This window comes from Canis lupus, chromosome 7 (genome assembly GCF_011100685.1).
Source record: "Canis lupus familiaris isolate Mischka breed German Shepherd chromosome 7, alternate assembly UU_Cfam_GSD_1.0, whole genome shotgun sequence".
Taxonomy (NCBI): domain Eukaryota; kingdom Metazoa; phylum Chordata; class Mammalia; order Carnivora; family Canidae; genus Canis; species Canis lupus.
The window spans coordinates 11524882-11546317 of NC_049228.1; the positions used below are offsets into that span (position 1 = coordinate 11524882).

Below are 21436 nucleotides of genomic sequence, written 5' to 3' on the forward strand. Positions count from 1 at the left end.
CTTCTCCACCTCTTGAGTCTGGGAAGCTCATGTGATTTGCTTTGACCAGCAAAGTACCAGAAAAGTGATGTTCTATGACTTCCAAGGCTAGGGCTTAATGCTCTTGCTCTCTCTTTCTCTTTCTCTTAGGATGCTGCCCTGGGACCACTGTGTAAGGAAGCTGGTGGAGAACAGAGACACCCCAACCAACAGCTTGCACCAACCTCTAGATTTGTCACTAGGGTGAGACCATCTTGGACAATGTAGCCCAACCATACTTCCAGCTGAATGCAAGCACATGATTGAGCCAGGCACAGCCAGCTAGCCCACTGAATCGTTGAAATTAATAAATCATGGTTGTGCTAAGTCACTAAGTTTTGAGAAGTTCTATTTGCCCAGCAAGGGCTAACTTGGCAAGAACTGTCTTGTTCATGTTGCATGCCTCATGCCCACTGAGAAGTCTGGTCCATAGGACTTTGGTGGTAAAAATGTTTTGACTGAGTGAAGAAACAAAAGTGTGATTGATACAGGAAGGCCTCCTGGAAGACAATGACTGGCTATATAATACATTTCGGAATCCAGTCTATGGGATGCATTATGGAATTCCAGAACAGATAATAATTTTAAAATATTAATTTTTTGTAGTTGCTTTCAAGTTCTTATTGATCTAATTTCAGAATATGTTATAAAGTCATTGGTTGACATTTTAGGTATTTTTCTTTTGTGTTCTCTTCTTATTTAAGGCTCTTCAACCTTTATCTTGGCATCGTTTTATATTTATTTGTAGAATTATTTTATGGATGTAGCTCTTCCCCTAGATGATGAACTCAGACAGGGCAGGGACTCCGGCTCATTTTGCTCATGGGTGTAGGACCTGTTCTGGCAATCTGGCTCATACCAGGAGTTGAGTATGTACCACTGAATGGTCTGAATTTAAAAAAATTTGGTTTTAACGTATTTTGATTTCCAGTTTCCTTAGGCTGGCATTACAGTCTCATCTGGATTTTTGAGTTTTCCTTTTTAAATTCTGAATTATAGAATGCGAGAGGTGGTGGGGACCTCTTTTATAGGAAAAGGACATCCAGAGGAGAGCAGGTTGTCCCATTGTCACGGAGCTAGTTTACAGCAGAGTTAGGACATTGGTCACATCTTCATCATCCACTGACTTTACACTCTTCCAGAGGACAGATAGACTCTGGAGTCCCCATCGTACAGATGGGCAAACTGGGACAGAGCCAGCGCCAGACCACGGATGACTCATCTCTCAGCTGAAATCTGTCTTCGTGAGTCCAGGCTGACTCTAGGGTTAAGCTTCTGCCAGTTCCAAGTATTTTTTTTTCCTCTTTCATGTTGCTCTCAAATATATTTCTATCCCCGTCAGACCATCCCCCTTGTTCCCATTTAACCTGAGAAAGTTAAACCCACTTTTGATCATCATGTGAAAATCTGAAGCAAAGTGCTTCCTTCAAGGCAGATGTTTGGAAATGCTGAGCGGCAGGCGTTCAACTTGTCAAGTAACTTTTCAAATGATGAAAAAAAGGGGAAATGTAGGTCAGAAAGCAATAAACTATATTCACATCCAATATATCATTCTGGTTAAGGAGCCGACTTTGAATCTCCACCTTTTACTAAAATGAAACAAAAATCCAAATCCAACCCAAAGCATTACAGCTTTAAGTACTGAAAGTATTTATTATTTCTATTCAAGTAATCCAAAGGCATAATCTCAAGAACATCTATGCTACAGGAATGTCTCAAAACACCATGGATTTGATGCGATTCCTTTATCCAGATGTTTGTAGATGGCATGAGGGGAATTAAAGATTTATTTTTAATATTTGAGAAAAGTCATATTTCTAATAACGTGAGCCTTAAAATGTGTCCTCAATTCTGCTGCCTCTCTCATCTTTCTCATTATTGTTTCTTTAAGTAATAGCTCTTAGTCTTCTAAATTATCAGCCTGGAGGTTTCCAAACGATAGTATTTAGATATTAGAAGAACAAGGTCACTGAGGTGCCTTCACTATAACTTTGATATTCACATCAACTTCAAGAGACAATTTTCACCCACAGAGTGAGTTATAACCGAGTCCTCCAAAAGATCACTTTTCATGGGGCAAAACCTCCAACAAACTTCCTGAGTCTTGCAGCCTTACCGGATAGTGTGACTTGCCTTTGAAGACCATGGTATGTTTCCAAGTATCCCATCAATCTAGATGCATGGCACCAGAGACCCCAACGGTTGCTGTATCCCTCCTGTGTCCAGCCATCCAACAATAAAATGTCTGGGATTCATGAGCTTTTTTTTATTATTTGAAGGCATCTCCCTTATCCATTATCCCCTTACCTGTAGAGAAGGATATTCTAAAACATGTTAGATTATATGAGTTGACTGAGTTTACCTGCTGGAGAAGACACATTTCAGGTTCTAGTGGCAGAGAGAAATTTAAAATTAGGTCACCTCATGGTTACAAGTTGTATCTATAACAGAAACTAAAAGGTCTCAGAGATCATACGCGTTCTTTGGTTGGGAGCCCAAAAGGGACCGTACTGTGAAACATTCTTTAATTGGTTTGTTACATTCAAAATAAAAAATATACTGAATATCTCTGTGGAAACTGGAGTTTTGATATAAAATAATACAGCTAGGTTAGAATCTAAAATCTGAGCTCTAAAATCAGTTCCCAGAGAACTGGCGTGTGTGCTTGTTGGGCAGGCCAATCTGTGTGTTGTGATTTTAGGGAAACACAATAGTCCTTTCTAGCCTCTAAACCTTTCATTTCGTTTACTATCTCTTGAAACTGATGCATTAGAAGTCAGTCGTTTATTTTAAGATTTGAAGACTTCTGCAACATAAATGCTTCTTTTTTCTGTGGCTAACATCCATATGGTGCTTACTTCCAATGCGGTAGTCTCCTAATGCTTTATGAGTACTAATTTACTGAATGCTCTCTGGAACCTTCTGACTTAAGTGCTGGTGTTGTCCCCATTTTACAGATGAGGATCAGAGGCACAGAGAGGCTGAGTCACATATCAGAGGTCACAGAGCCATGTGTGAAATTGGAAAGTCTGACTCCAGAGCTGTCTTTTCTCTGCACCAGACCACCTCCTAGGCCCCTTGGTCTGCAGACTTTAGAAGCCTCCCTCCTTATGGAAAGGTTGGCGAGGGTGAATGGAGTTACGTCTTATAGAACATGGTAGCATTGGTGGGAATCTAGTGGGCTGGAGAGGAAGAGAAGCCTAAAAGAGAGCAAATAGAACCAAAGGGAGGCCATGACTAATGAGGACAAAGTCTGCTTATGTCTTAATTATGGTGGCAGCTGAGAGAAGGTTGTCACAATGGACACCCTTGGAACCATAGGACCCTTAGATATGGCGTTCAATCCCTCCTTGTACAACCAAAGAAAATGGAGACTAGGAGAACAGACTGAGGACAAGGGAAAAGAAGGAGCTGATACTTCTTCACAGGTGGTTAGTGGCAAAGTCAGGACTGGGGTGCCATTGCCTGATTCTAGATCTGGGGCCCTCTCCTCTGGAAGCAGCTTCATGGGCTCCAAATTACTGAGAGAGAATGGAGGAAGCTCAGCATAAAGGAGCCTTTTATTCCTGCCTGGGGTGAAATGTTTGTTCCCCGGGTGGCATAGGAGTAGACAATGACACGTGGAAGAGAATTCTTGTCCTACTGTGTACAGGGATTGTTTCCTTTTGGACACATTTCCCGGGAGCACCCTCTTCTCTCCCTGGAGTTACTTTTGGGGAGCAGGTGATGCACCTGAGACCAGAAGCAGAGTTCATTGTCACTATCCCATATCATAAAGATGCTGTGCATTTCTGAGGAGCATGGGAGGGGCCAGGTAAAAGCACAGGGGCTGGGGTGAGGGAAGAAATGGAGAACATGCTTGGAAATGAAAAGTATTCAAATATAAATTAATATAAACCCAGGGGTCATCTTGCATGCAGTCCTGGTAATAAGAGAATCCACAATGTGGATGAACAAGTTAAAAAAAGTAATCAAAGGTAAGAAAGAGGCGTATGTGAGGCATTAAGCATCAGGTACAGAGGCGGCCGGGGAGGATTACCGAACAAAGTCCAGAGAGTGTAAAAAAAGATAAGAAAGGCAAAGGTAGCAAATGAAAAAGAGATTGCACTGAAGGTTAAGAGAAATCATGGGAAAATTTTCCTAGTGCGTAAGGAACACAGGGGTCATTGAACTAGACAGCTGGATGGCGAAGACACGGGAAGGGTAATTTATTGAAAAAAGAAGTAGATGTGGCTAAAAATGTTTAAATAAATTTTTTTTCTGCCTTGGAACTTTCAGGAAGATGGGGAACAAATGTTAGAAAGAGACAGACATCTCCTAGGGGAAACCAAAGAAATATTGAAGACTAGCCGGAACATGCCACTTGGAGAGATTCAGAAATGAAGCGTGGGAAATGGAAAAAACTGGGAGAGACTTCGGTCCAAGGAAGAACATGTGCAAACACACTTGAATAATAAATAACAGGGACTTAAGAAGTGAGAATGTGAAAAGCAAAAGGTTTGGGGCCGAGGGGCGGAGGGGGCATCCCATGAGGAAATGATCAGTGAAGCCTCCTAGCTGTCTTACCTGATTAGACCCACCTTATCCTTGATTTCTCTCTTTTCCCTCCCTATGGTCCTTCCACAAGGAAGGAACTTTCATATATTTTGAAAATCGGCTACATGCTCACCATGATGCTGTATTTGGGAGGTACGTAAGGAGGTACGTAAATGAATAAGCTGTTGTCTGTGGTCCCTGCCTCAGCAAGTTTGCATTTCAGTGGAGCGGACCTGCTCTGTGAGCAGCTGTGGGATCTAACCATATGCCAGGAACTATGAACTGGTGGGGCGGTTGTAGGAAAAGAGATGTGGGTGGTCATTTTGGATTGAAACCCTCAAATTCCACCTTGAGAAGGAAATGAATAACATTGATACTTGTTGGAATTACAACAAATAACAATGGCCCCAGAGTTCCTGGGTTTATTTGATTTTGTATAGTGTTAAAAAGTTCCCATAAAGCCTGGTGTTAGTGGTATGGGTTATCTGGGGAGAGATGTTCTAGGAACCCATTTCATCTCGTTTTATAGGGTAATGTCTGCAAAAGCTTGGGGGAATCTGCTCCTGGATGAGGCTGCGGAGAAGTGGCCATGTCAGTGAACTTGGGCCCTAGGGCAGGGGTGAGTGTTTGGCCCACGGGGAGAAGGTATAAGAACTGAGCTTGCGAACTTGTCTCAGGGGACCCCCGTTCCCCCACACAGAATGAGAGAAGCCCCTGCAGGAGCTGATGAGCTCGGAGATGTAGGAGACAGGAACAAAGATGGTCAGTAAGGGCAATAAAACTCTAAGTGTTTGACCAGAGGAGGCAAGTAATTTGATTATCCAATTCAGTGTAGTGACACATAAGGTAATGAGACCAGGACAAGAAATTCAGAGGTAAAACAGATCCTCCACGGTCACAGGCAGGAGACTTGAGAGGAGGAATCCCAATGCAGAGGCAGATAAAATTTTAATGCCTTTGGCACCAGGATCTAGAGCAATAAAAGAAATCCAATGTGATTCTGGATTGCACAAATAGATTTGTGAAGAAGTCAAAAGGCAATTAACTCAGTTATAAAAGGGAATGATAGGTACTTGACCAAGGAAACTGGGTGAAATACATGCTAAATTCTCTCCATTCCCTGTCTCTTCCCATCCAGCCCTTTTGGCTTGTGTTCCCTACCTTTCACCTTGACTGTGGGTCTCTATGTTGTTCCCAGCCCTACATGTTGACAGCAAAGGTGTATAAGTAGCAGTTGCTCATCCAGCTGATAGTCTCACAAACCGGCAGGGCTGGGGTGACAATGGGATGTGGGGAAACTTGTATCATTTTAATCCTCCTCCAACCTTTGTGGTTCTGATATGCTTTGGTAGGATCGAGGTGCCCCACGCTGTCCAAGAATCCTCCTTCTAGGTCCCTTTCCAGTGATCTAAAATACAGATTTAAAAAACCAATTATTCATTTCTTTTTCTCAGACTGTCTTCATTGACTCCTAGGTCCCAAAGAATATTTTTGCAGAAAGAAATTAGTTACAGTCAAGTACAACTATGTTATTAGCTGTCCAAAGGGAAATTGCTACGATCTTTAAATTCAAACAGAAACAAATCACTTTATTGATTTAAGGATACTGCTTCTATTGGGGGCTGGGGGTTTAACTTCTCTCTGACACAAATGTTCAAGCTTCAAATTGTTACAATGAAGCTTTCTTCACACTTATTCTCAAAACAAATAATTACAAGTAAATATGCCAGAGACACATATATGCCTGTAAAGGTATATCATTCACAACATCGCTCAGAAATACCTTTGGATACCTTGAGGTCAATCAAGTTTTAAAAAAAGAAAATGATAGGGAAAAGGGAAGTAGTTTATCTGACTTCAGGAAAGCTATCTCCTCCATCCCTTGTTTACACCTGATAATACATCCACCAATTAAGCATTTAACTTATTTCTTTAAGGTCAGATTGCAAAGGGGTCAATTCAAATTGAGTCGTCAGGGACAATTTCACATGGGAAATCCACTTTATACCTACAGCAGGTGTGTGTCTTGGCTCAAAGAACAAGGTGTCTCAGGTGTGGTGGCCCCCATGTGCTCTCTGGGAGATCCGGGATCATTGGTTTAATATTAGCTCCGGGTACTTGGGCCTGGATGCAAGAGTCCCTAAAACTACCCTCTGTCCAGGAGGTGAGTTTATTTTGAAATGGTTGAATGTGTGAGGGACATGCTAAGATAATTCATTTAGTTGGAGTGACAGGGAGGAGGAATGGGAAGGGAATGAAGTTTAAATGTAAGCCAATATCTCTAGAGAATGTGAAAAATGTCCAGTTCCATGTTCAGAAGCCTTAGGGGATTTTGATGCCAGTGAGCTCATTTTGGACTCTACCCTCCCTGCGCACCGAAGCCCTCTGGGCACAGGTCCGGAATGCGGAAGGGAAGAAAGTGATCTTCGCCTACAAGTGCAGCCCCAGGATTTCCATCTGGAAAAAAATTAGGTCCATTTAGAAAAAAACCAACCAACCAACAAACAAAAACAGTCATTGCTCACTGACTCAATTTAGTTAATTACACATTGATTGAATACCTACTGTGTGCAAAGCTAACCAGCAAACCTTGTAGAAGATTCTAAGTGGTTCATTTTAAGGTGCTTAGGAAGACAGATGCATAAACAGCTCAAGTGCTTAGAAGGCTGGGATAGTGAATATAATAAAAGAATGGGGGATCCCTGGGTGGCGCAGCGGTTTGGCGCCTGCCTTTGGCCTAGGGCGCGATCCTGGAGACCCGGGATCGAATCCCACGTCGGGCTCCCGGTGCATGGAGCCTGCTTCTCCCTCTGCCTATGTCTCTGCCTCTCTCTCTCTCTCTCTCTCTCTCTCTCTGTGACTATCATAAATAAATAAGAATTAAAAAAATAAAATCTTAAAAGAATGGGATGAAAAATCATGTCCTCTGATGGTGATTTATTTATCCCTTTATTTATGCTTCATTCTGCAGTACACCTATCATGTCTCTAGCTGATCCTAAAAATCAAGGAGTAACTGTAAGGCAAGCAACACTGTCGTCCTCTGTGTACACAGTAGGGCGATGCAGTAACACAACGGGCTTTCTTTGAGGGTTAGAAGAAATCGTTCTTATTGATTATGGTCATGTGGCATATTTACCCATTGTGCAAATTAGCCTTTAAGTCCTGCGGCAAGATTTCAGAGGTCACTCTGCCTTTAGAAACTAACTCCGAGCCATGAGGCTCTGTTCTATATTTTGAACCTTCAGGGCAGTTTTCACAGCCTTCCCTGGGAGTCTATTCTAGTCTGGAACGTTTTCATCTTAAGGAAATTCTTTATGTATGGTTGAAGTCACTCAGATAACTGGTTAATTTTGTCTCCACTTCCACATCCAAGAGCTTAGGCTACCCCCTTCTTCACCCTAGCAAATGGGGAATCCTTTCCCAGACATGCAGCCTTTTTGAAATTACAAATAAGTCGATAACTACAGGACTGACCCGATTACTGGTGCGTGAACCGGGTGAGCCCGAGTCATGCCCTCGTATGGAAACCCGGGGCTGGTGTCAAGGAGGCCAATGTGATGGCAGGATCTCAGGTACAGGGAAGTGAAAAATAATAGACGAGGCCCTGTGCTGGGCCGATCTGGAAGTCGGCGGGGTGGAACGGCCTGGGCGAGCCTCCTTGTCATGCCTCCAATGGCCCTTTTCAGAGTGTGAGCAGACCTTACAAAGAGGCACTGACCTCGCCTTTCAGATGACTAGCAGCTCACCATGATAACCAACCCCACGGGGATTTCTTTACAGTGATGTATGGTAAAGGTCAGTCTGAATCAGGAAGGAGTCTGAAATGGAGGAGGAGTTGAAGAAGTGCACTTCCATTACTTACGAGGGCCTATGATAACTCAAGCACACAGACTGAGTCTTATTTAGTAGTGAGAGGATCCTCTCTAATGAAACAGCGAGGGGGCTGTGGAGAGAACATCACATCAGCTATTTCATGTCAATGGTGCTCGTCAGGATATGCGAGGATCACGTGAAAATATTTTACTCTCTCCAATGCAGTAGATACTGCCCCCCCACCCCCGAAATATTTAAACTTGCCATTTGTCCTCGTTTGTGAGGTATGAATTTGCTTAGATAAAACTAAATTTCTGCCTGGCCAGTTAGAAGACTCACAAATTCTGATCTAGGGAGCTTGAATCAAGGCACTACCACTGTTTTCATGGTAAAATTCAGACTATATTCATAAAACTCTGAACTGAATTGATCCTACGGAATTGGTAGGCATGTGATTGGAACTGGGCTGACATTTGGAAGAAAGCACTTACCTACTCCATTTCTAGTGTAAAGTTAAATGCAGGGAGAACCCAGGGTTTTCAGGATCTTTCCCAGAATCCCTCTCATTCCCTTCCCTCCTTGTCAACATCAGAAATAGATTCACCCTCTGACTTTGGGATGGCTGGGATGGCTCCTTTTTCTTTTCTTTTCTTTTTTTTTTTTTTCAAGCACACAGGCTAGACACCTGAGAACGAGCTTTTATTATTCATTCCTTCCCCTGCTCACACATACATAACAACTCCTGTTTGTTCCTGAGATGTGTGTCTTATCAGATCCTTTCCCTCCACCTTCTTGGAGCCTTCCTTACCTCCTGCCTGGCCTATTCTAGCAGCTTACTGATATCTCCTTGCTCTGTTTCTGTTTCCTCTGATTTCATTCTATTCACTATCAACTAATTAACTTCCCCTACAGCATGACTTCGATCATATCTTTTCTGCTTATAAATGTTCCTGTGGCTCAAGATTACCTACCAAATACACTATAAACCTCTCTGCCTGGAGATCTCAGAGTCTAGTCCAACCATCCTTCTGTTCCCTTTAAGGGCCCTCAACTCCAGCCACGCTGGCCTGTTTGCCAAGGTACAAGCTTGCTCCCTTTTTCCATCCCAGCCCTTTTGCTAGTGACCTGCCTCTGTTTATGGGTCCCACCCCCCCACACCCCCCCAAGCTTTCCTTTTAAATCCAATCCATGTGCATTCATTCAGTTAGTCATGTACTCAACTGTGTTCTTTAGCAAACCTTTACCAAGTACCCACCAAATGTTGGGTACAGCCTCTGGAAAGCATTCCCTGATTTTCCCATCCAGAAGTAACCTAGTCCCTCTCACTGATATTTTGGTGCTTTATATTGCTCTGAGAAGATTTCTCATAGGCTGGAAGTCAGGCCCCGGCTTTGCCTCCTGGACTGTCTATACTTCTGTTCCCCCGTCTGTGAACTAGTAAGTAGTTCCTCCCTCTTGTGGTCTTTGGATTGTGGGGATTAAACATGATGATGCAAACACAGTGCTTTGCAAAGCATCTGTGCCCTTGGGGTGAGCTGTTATTGTCCTTACTATTATTCCTTATTGTGTTATTATACCTCATTTCCTTCTCTTTGAGATAAGGGCTGTAATTTTGGAACCTCTGTATCCCCTCTAGAACTTTTCAGGTAGGGTTTGCTTTCATCATTTGATCTGGTTTATTTAGCTGCAAGACACAGAGTGCCCGTTCTGTTACTTCACAAGAAAAGGGTTGATTATACGTGTCTAGACTGGAACTGAGGACTCATCAGATTATTCTTTTTTTTTTTTTTTTATTTTTTTTATTGGAGTTCGATTTGCCAACATATAGCATAACACCCAGGGCTCATCCCATCAAGTGCTCCCCTCAGTGCCCATCACCCAGTCTCCCCACCCCCTTGTCCACCTCCCCTTCCACTACCCCTTGTTCGTTTCCCAGAGTTAGGAGTCTCTCATGTTCTGTGACCCTCTCTGATATTTCCCACTCATTTTCTCTCCTTTCCCCTTTATTCTCTGTCACTATTTTTTATATTCCCCAAATGAATGAGAATATATAATGTTTGTCCTTCTCTGATTGACTTATTTCACTCAGCATAATACCCTCCGGTTCTATCCACATTGAAGCAAATGGTGGGTATTTGTCATTTCTAATAGCTGAGTAATATTCCATTGTATACATAGACCACATCTTCTTTATCCATTCATCTTTCGTTGGACACCGAGGCTCCTTCCACAGTTTGGCTATTATGGACATTGCTGCTGTAAACATCGGGGTGCAAGTGTCCTGCCGCTTCACTGCATCTGTATCTTTGGGGTAAATCCCCAGTGCAATTGCTGGGTCGTAGGGTAGTTCTATTTTTTAACTCTTTGAGGAGCCTCCACACAGTTTTCCAGAATGGCTGTTCACATCACCAGATTATTCTTGACGTAACTCGTCCTCTCTCCATGTGTCAGTTCCTCTCTCTACATCTATTCTCTTCTCTGCTCCCTACTGATGGCTTCTGCAGCTGACTTAGAGTCTGGACCTATTACAGAATTTAGGGGGTCCCTTGTTCCAAAGGAGGGGTCCCTTGTTCCAAAAGGCAAAAACAGGTGTTGTTAAATGTGAACTAAAATATAAAACTTCTGCTTTCTCCAGAGGACTTTTCTCTCCCTTCTCTGTCTCTTTCTGTCTCCACCTGCATGCTGTTTCATATTTGCTATTCAACACTGGCCTCCCTCAGGCAAGGAGACACTGCTGTGAAAGCACACACCCTACTGGTACCTAGGGCCCCAGGCCTGCCACTAAACACCCACAGCTGGGTTCCCCTTCCCTGCCATCCACCAGAGGGGAGCACGGTGCCCAAGGCTCACTGTGCCCAAGGGAGGGGTGGAGAAATTGAGCCAGGCATCACCCCTTCCCCCAAGCCCACACCCCTAACCCAAGGCAGATAGGCAATCCCCAAGGCCCAGTGGTGTTGCCATCTCTGTCTGTGGTGATGCACAAAGTACCTGGATCAGGGGAGGCTGAGAGATCTGCTCCACTGAATCACCTGCCAAATGAGCCATGGTGTGCCAGCCTGGGGCTGGGACGCTTGGCACTGCACTCCATTTCCAGATGCCGTGGAGCACAGGAGCCCAACCATAACCAGCCCATGCTCAGTTCCCTGCTGGGCAGTGTGGAGAGGAGGAAGGAAGGAGAGGTGGGACGGTGAGGGGGAGCAGGTCTGAGAACTCCAGGCAGGGAGGCAGCTGCAGGAAGCAGAATTGTATGAGATGAGACTGGAGTGCCTGGAACCTGCTCCACTATCCCATCCACTTCACAACAAAACCCAAACTTGAAAATAAAATTCAGCACTAAATCCCAGCACGGGGCCCTGTTTGACCACTAGTCACCTGCCCACGAAGCTAGTAGCCCTTTGTAGAATTTTAAAAGGCCAACATACATATGGGAGAGCATAGCTCTATATTATGACTCTTCTGGTTGCATCTTCTACTGCTAACTGGTTTATCTTTTCAGGTTCCAGAAATTAAATTATAAAAACAGAAATATGACTGGCCCAGCTCTTTTCTTTACTTTTTTTTTTTTTTTCTTAATAAACCACATAGGTCATTGGTTGCTATCCAGCAAATGGATTGGCTGCTTTTGGGTCAGGTGTCTATTTGGGGTCCAATCATTTGAAGCCTAGAGGGCAAAGTGGTGCCCCCTGAAACATGGCTTGACCACGTTGTGGGAAGGAAGCATTGATGACTGTTGTTAGTTTGGAGCTCAGCCAATATATTGAATTTTGAATGAATGAATGAATTTGATTTTTTTTAATTAAAAATGTCCATCGAGACCCTAGTCAGCAATATTTTCTTGACAAGGTTATGGTTACATTTTACATATGGAAGGACTAAATGTTTTGTTAAGGTCTATCCTTTTGTTTTATTTTCAGAAATTTAGGCTGGGTGCCATACATCTGTGCCATAAAACTTCTAAAATGAAGTTTTAGATCATGTAAAATCGTGGCTCTATAGAACATACTTTAGAAATTATCTTGTACAAGTTATATCTTTTTATAAATGCAGAATGCATTAATTAGGTTAGGACAAAATAGGGTGATTTTGGCATAATACCAAAGCCAGGAAGAGTAAAGAGACAACCTGAATAAAACTACCAAAACAAAACAAAACCCACTACACATATATTTCTCTGTCAAAATTAAAGAGAATTTTAAAAATCTAACAAAGGCAACTAAAACTTGTAGAGAAAAGAGTTAATATCCTTAATACACAAAGCACTCAAATAAATCAATAAGGAAAAAAATCAATAGGAATATTGACAACAGGCATGAGTAGACAATTAACAAAAAAGAGTATAAATTGCCAGTAAGATGTTCAGCTTCACTATTTAGAAAAGAAATTAAAATGACAAGCAGAATTTTTTTCCAAATTGGCAAAGATGCAAAAGAATGATAAAACACAGGGCTGGTCTATAAACCCAGGGAAATAGGAGCATTCATATGCTTAGGAGGAGATTTTGGAAAGCCTTTAAAGGTTGGTTTGATGATATTGATCAAAATATGATAGACCCAAGAGTTCTGACCCTAAATTTTTACTTCTAGGTTCAACTCAAAGAAGCACTTATGTATGTGGACAATGGCATATGTGTAGACTGTTCCATCACAATATCATTTGTAAGGGTGACAAATTTGAAAATAAAAGTTAAGTAAATATATAATATTTTTTAGTCCATTCGATGAAATACCATGTAGCCAATACAAAGAATAAGAGAAGATCTCTATGCACCTACCTAGAAAGATGTCCAAATTATATTGTTCAATGGGAAAAAAATTAAAGAAAAAAAATCTATATTATGAACCCATTTATATAAAAACTTCTATATAGTACTATAAATATTTGTTACCTAATATTGATTAAACATTATGTATAACATAAAATAATGTTATAGTACAATTTTACAGCATGTATTCTGCATACGTTTGTGGGTGTGTGGAAGGAATGCTATCCAGGACCCCCCTCTTGGCAGTGGCCTTGCAGGGCAGATGCATGTTATTCCTGCTCTTACAGAGCTCACAGTCCAGGATAGGGGATGAAACTGGCTGCAAAGACTAAAAAGCATAGCATAGAATGTTGCCAGGTACTTACTGGTTCTAAAGTATTTTCATAATCATAGAAACCTTGTCAAGTAGATATAGATCCCCATTTTTTGGATGGCCAAACTGAGACTTCCCTAGAAACACAAGGGGGTGCTAAGTACGTGACCAATCATTTCCCCATAGTCCTTGGATGACCAGCATTTCACAACCTCCACTCTCACCTGTCTCTTGCAGCAGAGGCCTATCACCACCTCTGACTTTGAAAAAAAAAAAAAAAAAAAAAAAAAAGAAGTAATGCAAATATATTCTGATTATGTTTATAAAATATACAAATATGTTAGAATTCTACTCCTATTTCCTCTCTGCTGTAAATTCACAGAACTTTTTTTTTTCATATTTTACTCAATATTTACAGTGACAAGATTGTTTAAGGAGCCCTAGATTCTCAGCCTCTCTCATACTGTCACTTGCTTCTCGTGGGCTCTGGGCAAGCCCAGTGATAAAAAGTGTCCCTAACAGACCTGCTTTGTTTGTCTCCCTCCAGATGAAACAAAGTATGGGTGAGCCCTTTGAACCCAATAAAATAATGAAGATGACTAGTTTCTCCTCCACAAGACTTGAATCTGGGCTCTTTTTTTTTTCTTCTTCTTCCATTTCTCTGATTGAAGCATCATCACACAGAATCAGGAAACAAGGTCATTTTCTCTCTAAGAACCAGCTCACGTGCCTCTCCCTGCACCATATGGGGATCTTTCTTTGGAGAGGTTGCTTGGCCAGGTGAACAGCTGTTGCTGGGTGCCCTTATGAATAAGTGGCAATAACTCTGATAGAGTGAGCTTAAGAAGACAGCTTAACTACTTTACTGTGAGAGTAGGCTTGCTTTGGGTTTTTCCTTAGCTTATGCCACCCCTGGATTTATTTCTCTTGCTTTTGTGTATTTGGTGATCATGTAAGTTGGCATGCACTTAGAAAAATGCTCTTTGGGAACTCTAGATATTGTCACTTGACAAAATGTATGTTGGCTGGCAAAATGTACAGAAAAACAGACTTTTATGAAAAATCAGAAGGGTAAACATCAATATATATCAAATGCCTTAAATTATGTCCGTACTTCGTCCCGTAATTCTGTTGTGAGGGGTTTATTTGTCGGATAATATTGGACGTCTATGAAAATAGTAATTTTTAAGGAGGTTTATTTCAGTATTATTTATAAAGGTAAAAATAAGAAATGATCTCGTCGTATAAGAGGGGATTGGTTAAATAAATGAAAGTGCATCTACACAATAAAATATACGCAAGTATTAGAAATGATGTGGCAAATGTGTATGTTCGTTCACACACATGCACATACACAAATATGTCAAGAGATATTTTGTTGTCAAAATTGGGTTATAAAACAGTATGTGTAGTAAAATCTCATTTTGTTTTAAAATCTCTATCTTCACTTCTATATGAATTCTGGAAGATCATATACCAAAATGTGGACCTCATCCTTGGATGATGATATAGGATAAACACATACATATAAATACATAAACATATAGACATACATATATATACATTTTACCCAGTGATCAGGTATTATTAGTACAATTAAGAAAAAAACATGTAGGGACCCCTGGGTGGCTCAGTTGGTTAAGCATAACTCTTGATTTCAGCTCAGGTCATGATCTCAGGGTTGTGAGATGGAATCCTGTGTCAGGCTCTGAGCTGGGAATGGAGCCTGCTTAAGATTCTCTCTCTTCCTCTGCCTCTTCTCAACTCAAAAAAAAAAAAAAAAAGAAAAAACATGTATTTTTTCTTTAAACTGCAATTATGAGATTCTGTGTTTTTTTTCATAAAGATCAATTATAAAAACACAGAAGAATCTCAACTTACTGCACCAAGAACTCCAGTGAGGAGAAATAATTAACAAAGACCTTAGATCTCCCAGGAATTAACTGTTCTGGAAGTGGATCTGCAGAATTTTCAGAACTTCATATCCCTTTTCAGCAGTTTGCCCTCAGCCTGAATCTCTGATCGGTCTTTGACAGTTTTTGCTCTCTTTCTAATCCTTAGACAATGGGATTTGCACATGCACTTCTTAACAGTTCATCCCACTGGTTCATCCCATCGTGCTGTGAGTGCTGACTTACCTTCTGCCCTAGAGGCTGTGAGCTCCTTGTGGGCAAGCACCCCACAGAGGCTGCAGCGTGGCGCCTCTGAGTTCTCTATAGGTGTTGGGGAATGAATGCTTTGATAGCAAGAGGTGTTAATGAAGTATGTTTGTTAGAATTTTAAGGACGGGAGAGAAATCACTGTGAATTCTGGAGGAGATGGTACTTGACATGACCTGGAAGGATTTATCCAGGCACAAGTGCAGAGAGGAAGGCTACTGATTCCAGGCAGGTAGGGGGTGTAGCTGGGGAGCCAACTGGCCTTGTGTGCTCTGCACTGAGGGGTTTCCCGGGACTTAGGCCTTTTAGTGTCAAAACCCTAACAGTCCTCTGCAAACTGGATTGACTAGGGACTGACTGGTTACTTGGCTGAACAGGATAATCAAAGGCAGGAAAATAGAAAAGCAGAATTGAGAAACATGTTGTCCAGTTTGGTTATAGTATGGCTTATGCATAGGGAAACTGTTGCCAGTATGGCCAGGAAGGTTCCATTGGGCCCCCTTAGATGCCAGAGTGAGACTCTTATACCTCATTTTGTGTAAGTAGTAAGACCAAAGGTACTTTAAATCCTAAGGCTTGACTCTCCTAGTACACATTAAATGAATCTCTTTCTCTCTCTTTCTTTCTCCCCAATATCTCTCCTCAAAAGCATCTGTTACAGTTTTGGCTCTTTTGTCTTGACACGATTTTTTCCCCTTATGAAGCACACCTTGAATTTTCAAATGCAGTCCTCAAATGTAAGTGATAACTGCCTTCCCTTGCTGGAGGGAAGACACTCTTACCGCTGGTGGGGAAGGACTCTGCTGAGCCCAGCATTGGGCATTTTCAAGCCCAGCCCCTCTGTGACTGGCCACGTGTAGGAGATGACTCACTGGCTGGGATTTAAGACATGGTGGGCAGCATCTAGGGAGCAAAGCAGAGGTGGAGGGCTGCTGGGGGGTGAGAGCTGGTGACCCTGGCCTCATCTGCACCATGCTGCTGAGCAGGGAGCCGCAAACCCCTCCTGGAACATCTGAGGAGAGGCACGGGCTGTTACAGCATCAGGGGCTACACAGAAGGCCATTGCCATCCGCATCCTGGTCTCTCTGTCTGTGCACTATAAAAACTGACAAAAGGGGCCTCACTGCTGAGTTTCAGACTGAATGTTTAATGCAATTAATGCATATTTCATAGCACAATAACTGCCAGAGCTTTGCTCTGCCATCCTCCCTGGCTGAGTTATTTACACAGCCATTTTGAGCCCAGTCACAGAGGAAGTTGACAAATGAGTATCTGTGCAACACGTCTGGTCTTTTCCCATGCAGATCAGGGCCGCGCAACTTCAAAAAGTCCCTGAGCAGCATCTCAAACTCACCCCCCTCCCCTCATTTGGGTGAATAGATTTTCCCTTGGAAAAAAATCCCTTGCCTTACAGCTTTCCCTTTTCTCTCCTCCCAAGCCCCAAGAAAAGTACAGAAAAAGGGTTTTATGCTAAAATTGTCATGCCCCGAAATGAATCTTCGTGATTTCTCTCATTACAAAATCCCTTAAAAAAGAAGAGAGTGAGCTGTCCCCCTGGTCAGTGACTTCGTTTATTCATTGATCGGTTCTGACAGTCCTTTGCAAGGCAGCTCTGCCCCTAGGATGGTCTGACATAAATCAGAGGACTCCTCAGCTCACCTGCTCATCACGGGTGACGGATTTGGCAGGTTTTCAGGTTCCTGTGAAACAGATCTCTGGACCGGGAGAGCCAGACTGGGACTCCGACGGTAGCATTCAGCACGAGAGGGATGTCGACTGACTCACATCTCGTGCCGGTTTTCACTCACTAGGCACAAATCCAGCCCTTTGAGTCTGAGTTGTAACCTTCGATTAAACATCAAGAAGCTTCAGGTGTACTTCTCTTTGTGCAACTGTCGTGTTCCTGACAAGTTGTAGATAATCATTTCTTTGGGTAAACGTGATCCTGTGTTTCCAGTGACTCATTTACAGACATTCTGGGTTGCTCTTCCTTTAACATGTGAACTTTTTCTGCTTCCCTCGTCCCCCTCCCCAATCACTTGCCAAATACTTAGAGAAAAAGAAACAAGTTTAGAAAAGAGAAGCTGAGAAGCACGCTAAAACAAATCCTTTTACAGTGTCTGAATAGTCACCTTTAATATCTCCGTTTTGTCACTGTGGATTTTTTTTTTTATGCCAGGTTTTCCTAAATAGAGGTCCATCTACCATAAACTACCCTGGCAAATCAAAACAGCTGGCTCGTTTTATTTTTTAATGAATGTACAAAGCTACATTCAGCAAGTTTGATTTTTATGATGAACAGATTCTTAAAACTACAGTCAGATGTAGTAAGCTCTCCTTTATCAACCATGTTTGGTTTTGAGGTCCTGCCATGGTAGAAAGCAGGGGGATAATGGAAAGACTCAGGTCTCAGAGTCAAAAACTAGGTTCAAATATGACACCCAGACACCCAGAGGGAAAGGTTATTTAGACATTTTGGCCAATGAGAGAATTGACTTAGAGAACAGGTAAGGAGCACAGATGGTAGCCACGCACGGCCCTGTTGTGGCTATGGGTTTATAGTGGGAAGTCCTACTGGCCTGGTTTGATTGTCGGCTCCACCCTCTACCAGCTGGGGGACTTGGAGCTACTTGTCTTTATCAAGCCTTACTTTTCTAACTGTAAAATGGGTATAAAATAAAACTTAATGCCCTTACCAGGGTTAGATTATGCCCAGATGCTGCTTTAGCATGGTCCTGATCATCACACTATTCACTGGCTACTAGCATAAACAGGGTAGACTGTGGTTTGGTGTGTTTTGATCTTCCCGGCCTCTCGGTGACATAGGACATTATCATCCCTATTTTGTAAAGAGAACATTGAAACCCAGTGAGATCCTAGGTCTTGCCAATCATATAATGAAGGACCCAGGAATAAAGTCCAGTGAGTTCCAAGAACTCATGGCAGCCCTTGACTTTGCTCCTTGGATACTGGGCGATATGGCATAAAATAAAAGTCCTCACATCCTTCCCCATAACCCAGTTACTTTGCCTGAACTGACCGGCGGGGACTGGAGAGGGAAGCAGCCAGCCTCCCCTTCCCTAGATGTCAGGCCTCTGAGGACCAGGCTACTCCTCTCTCTTCTTTAATTCAGCAGGGATGCTGAGATGGTAACAGCTTCCAGTTATTGAGGGCTTGCTTTTCGCATGGGATCTTGCTGAACGTTTTACCCACATGAGGGCTGGCTGCCCTTAGTGGGTTTTACAAATGACAGAGCAGGCTCAGAGAGGTAGGGTGACTTGCTCAAGGAGGATAGCTAGCAAGTTGTCACATCATGACTGAAATCAATTCCTTAAGTCAGTCTGACCCCAAGCAGGACTTAACATCACTTTGCCATGCAGTGAATCAAGTTCAGGTTTAAGGTTCCCTCAAGCAGAAATGACCAAACCCGACTAATCATCAGAATTGCCTGGGATGCTCATAAAAGAATGCAGATCCCTAGGTACCATTCTTGGAGACTGATTCAGTAGGTCTAGATGAGACAAAAAAATCTGTATTTTTAAAATCCTCTTTTGAGTCTTGTGATCAACCAGGTGTGGGGAAGTCAGCTTTAGGACACATGGCCAGCTGCCCTCCAAAGTGTCCGACCTTGTAGGTGGCTTAATTCATTACTTCCTTGTCCTATGAAGCCATTTTTATTTCTGGTACCTTCCTCACCTTCGGGCTCAGCATTTCAGTCCACACATCAAATATTTATGGAATGCCCTACTGTGAGCAGGACACACTTGCTCTAAGAGACCAATAACTTATGGCCGCTGGGATAGCTGTGTTCACAGCCCAGAGGTGGGTATATGTGCAAGCTTCTGGAAGCATGTTTCTTTGTAAAGGCTTTAAGCGTTTTGCATGTATCTCTTGTGTTATCTGTTGCCCCAGAAATCAAGGGCCAGTCCCCTTTGTGCTTTCACAACACCCCATACAAACTAATGACACCTAGTGCATGGCCCCATGGTTAGTAAAAATGCTTGATAGCATTTTTGGGTTTGAACAAAATGGAAAATTCCTTCTTTAGAAGGAATTAAGCAATCACTAGTTGGGGATTTCTGGCCTGGCCCATGTAGGTTCTTACCTGAGTTTTCTATCTTTTAGTATACAGCAACCCAGCCTTCTTCTTCCTAATTATCCCTCCCAATCCCATCCCATGCATAGATCCAATGAGTTTGGACAGAGGCTAGGAAAGAGGCTGAGAAGCAACATGGCACTGCAGTGATTCTGACCTCTAGCTCCACATTAGCCTCACAGAGGGAGTTCCTAAAATACATTAATGCTTGCATCCCTCCAAAGTCCAATGAAATGAAAACTCTGCAGGTGGGATCTGGGGAAAGATTTTTCATTTTGTTTTTTACTTATTAATTTATTTTTTTAGAGTGAAGGGGCAGAGGGAGAAAGAGAGAGAATCTTAAGCAGGCTCCACACCTAGTGTGAAGCCCAATGCAGGGCTGGATCTCACAACCCTGAGTCAGTCAGGTGTTTAATCAACTGAGCTACCCAGATGCCCTCAAAGTTTTATTGTTTTTTTTTTTTTCTTAAGATCCCCAGGTGATTCTATTGTGTAATACATTGAGAAGCCCTGTTGTAGCAGAGGAGAACTGGACCAGGAATTGGGAGGATATCTGGGGTCACCTGTATGACATTTACACATGGCTGTCCCTGGCTGAGCTTCCCTAACACCTGTACAAGAAGGATGCTGGACTAGATTTCTCATGGACTAGTCTCTCTATTTTCAGCTGTCACATTCTAAGTTTTAATGGTCTGGGGTCAGCTTACATGAAGAGGGAGGGTTGGGTGGGGAATAGCAGCAGAGACCTTGTTTCTTTTTAAGGGCCAGATGCACAGAGGGAGGCAGACAGCAAGAGGGAAAGAACAGGAGCTGGATGCTAATTGGAAAGGATCAGGGACATGTCGAGTTGTCAGTTTCACTCGCGGGGACCTGGTCTGTGAATGCTGGAGCAGCACTGGTGGATCACAGGAAAGATCTTGGGCATGCCAGGGTCTGTCCTCTCTCCTATCTGTCTATCTGTCGGCATGCTATTCCATAGCAGAGGGCCTCTGTTTGTTTTCTTTAGGACAATTAAGTCTTTCTAAGTCTCCCTTAGCAGAGCCTATGATTGAAAGTGACAATTGAAGTCTACCCTATTTAAAAGCCGCCACTTTGTATTAGCAGAAGGATCAGCTCAGGTTGGAAGATATTTTACTGAGGCATTTTAAAACTTGATCACAGAGAAATGAACAGGTGTATGGAAGCAGGGGCAGAGTAGGATGTACAGAAAAGTTGGAGAAGAAGTGACAGGGCTTCATTCTTAGTTTAGAAGGCAGCTCCGAACAGAGCAAACCCAATGCTCTCCTTCAAAAGGGCAAAGTAAAATGGAACACTGGGCAAGGAGGAGGTGACTTTGGGTGGTGTGAACAGCTCTGACTGAGGGGACCCAAGGGCCAATAGAGTAGAGGACTGTGAGCATCAGTCCATTGCTGATTTAGACCTCAGCCCTCAACTTAAAGCAAAATATTCTCAATGTCTTCGTTCCTTCTTCCTCATGAAGACCATTCTTCCTACACGTGCAGTTCCTTTCTTTCCTCTCCATTCCTCAGACAAAACTGCTGTGAGACATTTGTAGAATGCCTACTGTATGACAGGCACCATCCTGAGCACTCTAGGAGACAGAATGGTAACCAACAAGTAGATTCGCATGTGACTAGTGCGAAGGGCAGGTAACTTACAGCATTGTGGGTATAGGGCACTCATCAACCTGGAGAGTGAAGAGGGACGCTTAAGCTGATTTTTGCATTTGGAAGGGGA

General features: G+C 42.8%; 1 long non-coding RNA gene across 4 annotated transcripts in view; it reads right to left on the reverse strand.

Annotated features, from left to right (window-relative positions):
- Positions 1–1867: 1867 nt before the first annotated feature.
- LOC111096868 overlaps positions 1868–21436 on the reverse strand; it is a 29811-nt gene continuing 10242 nt past the window's right edge. Inside the window, exons 2-5 of one of the 4 annotated variants that reach the window (XR_005361595.1) lie at positions 11358–11597; positions 6931–7011; positions 5716–5962; positions 1868–3750 (exon numbers count right to left, since the gene is read on the reverse strand). This is a non-coding gene — a long non-coding RNA (uncharacterized LOC111096868). The other 3 variants (XR_005361593.1, XR_005361594.1, XR_005361592.1) reach the window with 3 other exon arrangements.